Source organism: Camellia sinensis, chromosome 12 (assembly GCF_055761805.1).
Source record: "Camellia sinensis isolate YWXY chromosome 12, ASM5576180v1, whole genome shotgun sequence".
Taxonomy (NCBI): Eukaryota; Viridiplantae; Streptophyta; class Magnoliopsida; order Ericales; family Theaceae; genus Camellia; species Camellia sinensis.
The window spans coordinates 24,780,001-24,788,323 of NC_138972.1; positions in this window are offsets into that span (position 1 = coordinate 24,780,001).

Sequence of the window (8,323 nt, forward strand, 5' to 3'; positions counted from 1 at the left end):
CTGAGGGACATAACTTTTCGCAAGGAGCTTCCACTAGGGAAGGCACAGGCAACCTGTAGGAATCCCGTAGATGATGAAGAGGAATGCACCAGTGGAGTTCGCTGCACAAGCAGGGATCCATCCAACTCACACAAACCAAACACAACCCACGCGCCACGACATACACTACGCACCAGCCCCCCAAAACGAATTACACTCCGAAGGACTAAGAAGTCCGGCGAACATGAGAAAACATTTAGAGAAGCCGAGCAAGCACCGGTTAGCGTCACTGCAAATAAAAAAAGGCCACAGGCAACTTTTGGGGGACATAACTTTCGCGACAACCTTCCACTGGGAAAGCACAGGCAGCTCGTTCGTAAGTCAAAGACAACCAAATGGCAATTACCCGAGGGACACGCTTTTCACAAGGAACCTTCCACTAGGGAAGCGCAGACAGCTCGAAGGCAAGTCGAAGACAACCTAAAGGCATTTACCCGAGGGACACAGAGGAATGCACCAGTGGAGTTTGCAGCACAGGCAAGGATCCGTCCAACTCGCACAAACCAAAAACAACTCATGCGCCACGACGTACACTATGCACCAACCCCCCAAACGAATCACCCCCCGAAGGACTAAGAGGCCTAACGAACGTGCGAAAACATTTAGGGAAGCCGAGCAAGCACCGGTTAGCATGAATGCAAATAACAAACGCAATAGGCAACTTTCAAAGGACATACTTTTCACAACAATCATGCTGTTATGGCAACACTCACACGCATGCGGTACGCTAAAGCATAAATGCTTACCGAGTACTCCAAGCCAAAACAAAAACTAGTTAGTAATCATATGCATGATCCTACTTTAAGATGGCTAATGCAACACATGCGAAATGCAGCTAGAAATGGGCTCCGCTATTCTAAACATGGCATGTGAAATGCTACAACTAACACGTATTCAATTTGGAATTGAAACACAATGCAGTTAGCATGATGGGTCGAGCCTGGTGCATGCAAGACAAATGTATGAATGCACACATGCATAGCATAAGGTATGCTAATTTAAATATGCCCTAGTCTACCATCATAAGCGGGTAAATAAAAGGGAAGAAAGACGTGGGGTTGGAAGACATACACACACTCACGCACACTTATTACACAATTGCCCTCGCTCGGAGGGTCCGAAAGAATAATATAGTCCGAATAAATAATGCCAAATTAATTATTACAGAATTTCTAATTAATTAACAAATTAAATGCAGAAAGAAGGTGGCCACAGCCCCGCCTCAGGATGCGTGAATGATGCATGCTCGACTCGTCTTGCCCGAAAATCCGTACCATGCCACTGTTGCCTCTATTAACAATGCCTTGCTCCTCCAAGGCTGCCAAAGTCCAAGGATATGTTCTTTGGATGTTGGGAGGTATCACCGACCAAGTACAAACGCCACCGGCCGGAGGAGATGATCACCGACCACTGAATAAGCTATCGGCCAAACATATTTTGCCGGTCGGCACCCAACTCTGTCGGCCGGCCAATTCTTCCTGCTGAAACCTATAGCTGGCAGCAGCAGAGGGCAAGCAGTGTATGGCATGGAATTTTTAGGCAAATGTATGCATGGCCATACCCCCTATCATGCAATGGACTCGAGGGAGCATGGCCCTCGACCCTCGGGCCATCAATCACGCATTTCAATGCATGATGGCCCAAAAGCCAAGTGTGCAACTTCGATATCAAATGAAATGCAAGCACAAAACACATAAAAGGGCCCCAACCCCTATCATGGTTGATCAAGAGGCAAGGGATGCATGCTCAATGAAATGCAACCTAGGCATGGAGGCTAAGTATGCAACATGAACATGCAAATGAGCAGTGTATACTAGGCACGCAACCTAAACATGTAAGCAAACATGGCAAGCAACAACATGCGATGATGGACTTAAACTAATATGGATAGCTCGCAAGCATGCCAAAATCAGTGGCCATGTGATGAAAATGAGGCGACCAAGATGTATGCAAACATGAACAATGCAATGGCATATGTTCCAGCACTGAAGTATGATGCTAAACAGCCCTGAAACATGGAAAAATGGCACCCGATGCATGAGATGAACCCCGAAACGCGAAACTAGGCACGCGGAATGACTTATAGCTATACAAAGCATGCATTATTTGATCATGAAGCATGAAGACAGAACCAAGACAGTCCCAAAATATGAACATTTCCAGTTCAAAGTATGTCCAAAATATGCTAGCATGGTGGACTAAAATAGCATGCAACGTTGACTAGCAAACGTGGTTTACAAGGCAAGTGTGTGAAGCATATGGTGTCTCACCAAAACAGAAAAAATCAGTGAAAAAAACATGTGAAAATAGGCCCAAATAACCACTGAATGAAGCCAACACATGCAAAAATAATGAGCTCCTTTAGAGGGCTATGCAAGGGATTCTTAAGCACCTACAAGATGGACACTTAGCATAGACAAATCAACTCTGAAAATCAAATATGATAGTCCTAAAACTCACCAAATTGACCCCGGAAAGTGACTTCGAAGCATGCAAGGTAGGGTCTCTTTGAAAGGCCAAAAAGGCCACCAAACAAAGGAAGGAGAGAGGGGGTCACCCCCCTCTAATCTTGACTCTCAAAATAGTGTTCCAGCCACTAAAAATCCACTGGATTTTAGTGGCTAGAAGGCCAAAACAAGGCCAATGCAAATGCTCACATGTATGGCTCAAAATATGAAGAAATAAGGCATGCGAGGAAGGAGATGACCTCAAACAAGAAAATTCCCTTAATCAAACATCAAGAGGGCCTCAAAACAAAACTTTTTCTAGTTTATAACAAATCTCAAAAACAAACACAAATAGGGCTAAACTATCATGCAAAGATGGCCCTAAAAGAGAGAATAGAGACAAGGGACAAAATCTGGCCTCAAACAGTGAAGAGCCCTTCAACAAAGTTTAAGAGGGGCTCAAAATAAGGACTTTATAGTTCGGCTCGAAGCCCAAAAATGCTTACAAATAGGGCTAACATATCATGCAAGAAATAGCCATAAAAGAGGGATAAAGTGAAAGGGGTAGCAGGTGGCTTCAAAGAGCGAAAAACCCTGGATCAAACATGAAGATGAGCTCAAAATATGACTATTTCTAGTTCAGGTCAGAGGCCAAAAATGTAAGAAAAATGAGCTAAAATATAGAGCAAAATAGTGTAAAAAGGGGAACATAGGAGCTTACCCTTGTAGAACAACAACACAACAGCTTTTGGTCCAAGGAAATGAGCTTCTAGCCTCTGGAAATCAGCCTCAAGTTGTTGGAATGGAGTATGGAGGTTGTAGGCTATGAGTGGTAGTGTAAAGGGGGGGGGGAGAACCTTAGGGTTTGAAGGGTTTGGAAGAGAGAGATAGGGAGAGAGTTGACAAATTTAGAGAGGAAAATGTTTTTCTTCTTTCAAGTTGTATCTCTCTTTTTCTTCTCCTTGTGTTTTTTTTTTTTTTTTTGAGAGAGCTTGATTGATATAGATATATCAATCTGCAGCCCCCCTCAGAACTCCCACGTCTAGGCATGGGCTAGGGTATGGCCTGGAATGACAGCTGCCAGCTGTCTACAGAAATATCTGTTGAAAACCACACTTGGCCGGCCGGCCATCAAAGTGGTCGACCGGCAGTAAAATTAGCCGGCCGGCCATCACGTTTGGCCGATTGAAAATCTAGGCGGCCGGTGGGCAGGAGACTTGGTCGACAGGCTCCTCTCTTCCCTCAGGAAGACATCCACAAGCTCTTGGTGCAACCAAGCACAAAACAGAGAAGTTAAGAGATTGTAAGGCAAGACGCGTAGCCAAGACTTTTCGAAACTCAAAACAAACACAAGCATGGATAATCATCGCGTGTTCAAACGATGACGTCCAAGCCTTGAGGACGGTCAAAAATGGGGTGTCTACAGTTGCCCCTCTTTGACAGAACTCGAAAGTCATAACAATGACGGGAGTGAATGTCAAAGCCCAGAGACGACTCATTTCTGACAAGGCCGAAGACTTAGACAAACATGCAAGACAAGCAAAGATATGCGCCCGAAGGCAGGGAAAAAATGCAACAGATGCAAGGAGCTGAACATAACTTATGATCATGCGAAGGAAGCTGTAACGAAGCATAACATGCGACAGTTTTAAGCTAGCATACACCAAACTACACTACAATGCAGAAAGGATGTAAGAGAATTATGTAATTCTCGATACGTCTCACCCGGAGAATACAATACCTGCGCGGTTCGTCTGGTTGCACCAGCTTCAAACGAGCCATACATACAATATCGTGCCTGAAAGAGAAAGAAAACCAAACAGGTACAGATATCGTTAGCAATATGCATAACATGCAATCGAAAGTGCGTGACAACGCAAGTTGAGTAGGACGCATAACAATGCTGTGAAGGCACAAACACATGTAAGTAAAGAACACGTGACAACGTGCACAATGTGTATAAAGAGATTTTGAACACATGTAAGCAAAGAATGCGGTCTACGCAAGCAACGTGTATAAACGGAACTTGAAATTGAACACATGCAAGTAAAGCATGCGGTCTACGCAAGCAATGTGTATAAAAGGAACTTGAAATTGAATACATGTAAGTAAAGCATGCAGTCTACGCAAGCAATGTGTACAAAAAGAACTTGAACACATGTAAGTAAAGCATAGCGCGACAACGCATGCAATGTGTATAGAAACTTGAAATTGAACACATGTAAGTAAAGCATAACGCAACAACGCATGCAATGTGTATAGAAACTTGAAATTAAAGAAATGTAAGTAAAGCATGCGGTCTATGCAAGCAATGTGTACAGCAAGGAACTTGAAAGTGAACACATGTAAGTAAAACATGCGGTCTACGCAAGCAATGTGTATAAAAGGAACTTCAAATTGAACACATGTAAGTAAAGCATGCGGTCTACGCAAGCAAGGGGTATAGCAAGGAACTTGAAATTGAACACATGTAAGAAAAGCTTGCGGTCTACGCAAGCAATGTGTATAAATGGAACTTGAACACATGAAAGTAAAGCATAACGCGACAACGCATGCAATGTGTATAGAAACTTGAAATTGAACACATGTAAGTAAAGCATAACGCAACAACGCATGCAATGTGTATAGAAACTTGAAATTGAACACATGTAAGTAAAGCATAACGCAACAACGCATGCAATGTTTATAGAAACTTGAAATTGAACACATGTAAGTAAAGCATGCGGACTGCGCAAGCAATGTGTATAGCAAGGAACTTAAAATTGAACACATGTAAGTAAAGCATGCGGTCTACGCAAGCAATGTGTACAAAAGGAACTTGAAATTGAACACATGTAAGTAAAGCATACGGTCTATGCAAGCAATGTGTATAAAAGGAACTTGAAATTGAACACATGTAAGTAAAGCATGCGGTCTACGCAAGCAATGTGTATAAAAGGAACTTGAACACATGTAAGTAAAGCATAACGCGACAACGCATGCAATGTGTATAAAACGAACTTGAACACATGTAAGTAAAGCATAACGCAACAACGCATGCAATGTGTATAGAAACTTGAAATTGAGCACATGTAAGTAACGCATGCGGTCTACGCAAGCGATGTGTATAGCAAGGAACTTGAAATTGAACACATGTAAGTAAAGCATGCGGTCTACGCAAGCAATGTGTATAAAAGGAACTTGAACACATGTAAGTAAAGCATAACGCGACAACGCATGCAATGTGTATGGAAACTAGAAACTGAACACATGTAAGTAAAGCATAACACAACAACGCTTGCAATGTGTATAGAAACTTGAAATTGAACACATGTAAGTAAAGCATGCGGTCTACGCAAGTAATGTGTATAAAAGAAACTTGAACACATGTATGTAAAGCATAACACGATAACGCATGTAATGTGTATAAAAGGAACTTGAACACATGTAAGTAAAGCATAACGCGACAACGCATGCAATGTGTATAGAAACTTGAAATTGAACACATGTAAGTAAAGTATAACGCAACAACGCATGCAATGTGTATAGAAACTTGAAATTGAAAACATGTAAGTAAAGCATACGGTCTACGCAAGCAATGTGTATAAAAGGAACTTGAACACATGTAAGTAACGCATAACGCGACAACGCATGCAATGTGTATTGAAACTTGAAATTGAACACATGTAAGTAAAGCATAACACAACAACGTATTCAATGTGCATAGAAACTTGAAATTGAACACATGTAAGTAAAGCATGTGGTCTACGCAAGCAATGTGTATAGCAAGGAACTTGAAATTGAACGCATGTAAGTAAAGCTTGCGGTCTATGAAAGCAATGTGTATAAAAGGAACTTGAAATTGAACACATGTAAGTAAAGAATGCGGTCTAAGCAAGCAATATGTATAAAAGGAACTTGAACACATGTAAGTTGTAACAACCCTCACCTTACTCTTGTCATACTTGCATACGTTCATGCATGATCTTGCCTTGTTATGTTAATTTGAAGGATTTGCTTGCCTTGTTTTGTTTAAGTATTGCTTGCGTGCCTTTGTTCCTTGTTCGGTGTGTGTGTGGCCGATGTAATCTTGTGCTTAGTTCGCCTTTGAACCCTTGTACTTAGAACTGCTTTGAGGCCTTGGTCGACCCCTATCTTCACCTCAAACTTGTTGCCGAGATGTTTTTGCACTTGTTGAACCTTGTTCGTGGGCAGGTATGGCCTAGGCCGAGATGTGGCACACCCCGGCCAAGGTGTGGCACAGCTTAGTCAAGTGTCGTCCTCCCTAGCCGATGTTTTGTTATCCTGTTGCCGGATCCTTGATTTGAGCCGATGTCATTACTTGCCGATGTGTTTTACCGAGCTTGCTGCATACGCTTTGTCAGAGACTTGTCTTATCTATCAATCACCTTTTTGAGCTGACCAACCCGATAGCGCCACGTGTCCGAGCTGATTGTTAAGACAGCCGGCAGACCCAGAAACAAATCATTTTTCTTGTCTCTAATCCTCGCCTTTAGAGAGAGAAGCTCTTGAGAGGAAGAAGAGGAGTTCTTGAGTGAGAGTAAGTCTTCCAAGCTTGATCTTCGTGGTTTGATCCGTTGGATTAGAGTTTTGAGGTTAGAATCTTGATCTACTTTGATTGTTGTTGTTGATCATCTAGCTGCATTGCATGATCGAATCTGTTTTGCATGTCATGCATCGATTTGAAGTTGGTTTTGGAAAGAGGAAATGGTTTTTCATATGTTCTTGAAGGAAGTCTCGTTTTGATCCGAAAGTTTGGAACGAAAACCATGTTTTTATGTTTGTTCCTGCATGACTTTCTTGTATGGGTACCCAGGTCCATGTTTTGAACTCTTGGCATGAAACCTCAGATTTTGTAACAAGTTTTGATCTTGCATTCATCTTTCTCATGATCATGTTCATCATATTCTTCATGTGCTTCAAAGGGAAACCCAGGTTTTCCCGACTTTGCTTTTGATTGAGGCCAATGGGACCACACCTCAGCAAGGATGTGTGGGACCTCGGCAAAGACCTGGTTGGTACCCAGTGTGTTTTCATGAGACGGGAGCATTGTTTAAACTCCCATCGTGTCTTGCTTTGTTTTTGACTTGGATCTGGTGAGGATGCCGAGATCATTTGCATGCATGTAAGGCTTGTTTTGAGAATGTGGTTTGCTATGTGGTTGTAGGACTTTGATCTTTGCTTTGAGTCTAAACCTGAAGAACTAGGTGAGTGGTATTATTGATAAAGCTATGTTATACTTGTTTTGATAAATCTTGCTTGCTTTGTTTTGACAAAAGTGTTTTGTTAAGCATGAATGGATAGCTCTTGTTTTGATGTGTCAAGTATAATCCTTGTTTTGATGCCATCTTTGAAAAGGATACGGTCCTCTCTTGGAAAGTCCCTCGTGCTGGAGGACTCTAAACTTTCGCAGCACTAAGTATAAAAGGATACAGTCCTTGTTAAATCGGGCTACGGGCCTAAGTAACACCAGTTTTGCTATGTTAAATCGGGCTACGGGCTCAAGTAACATCAGTCCCTTGTACTGGAGGACTCTAAACTTTCGCAGTACTAAGTGTAAAAGGATACGGTCCTTTCTTGAAAAGATTACTATGTTAAATCGGGCTACGGGCCTAAGTAAAACAAGTCCCTTGTGCTGGAGGACTATAAACTTTCGCAGTACCTTTGACTAAACGATTACGGATCGTACAGCCCTTGTTTGATGAGCTTGATGTGCTTTGCCGATGTCAGTAAGCATCCCTTGTGACTTGTAATACTTGATTGATGAATACGGTTCATCCTTTGCTTCGCCGATGTTGTAATACCTGATTGATGAATACGGTTCATCCTTTGCTTCG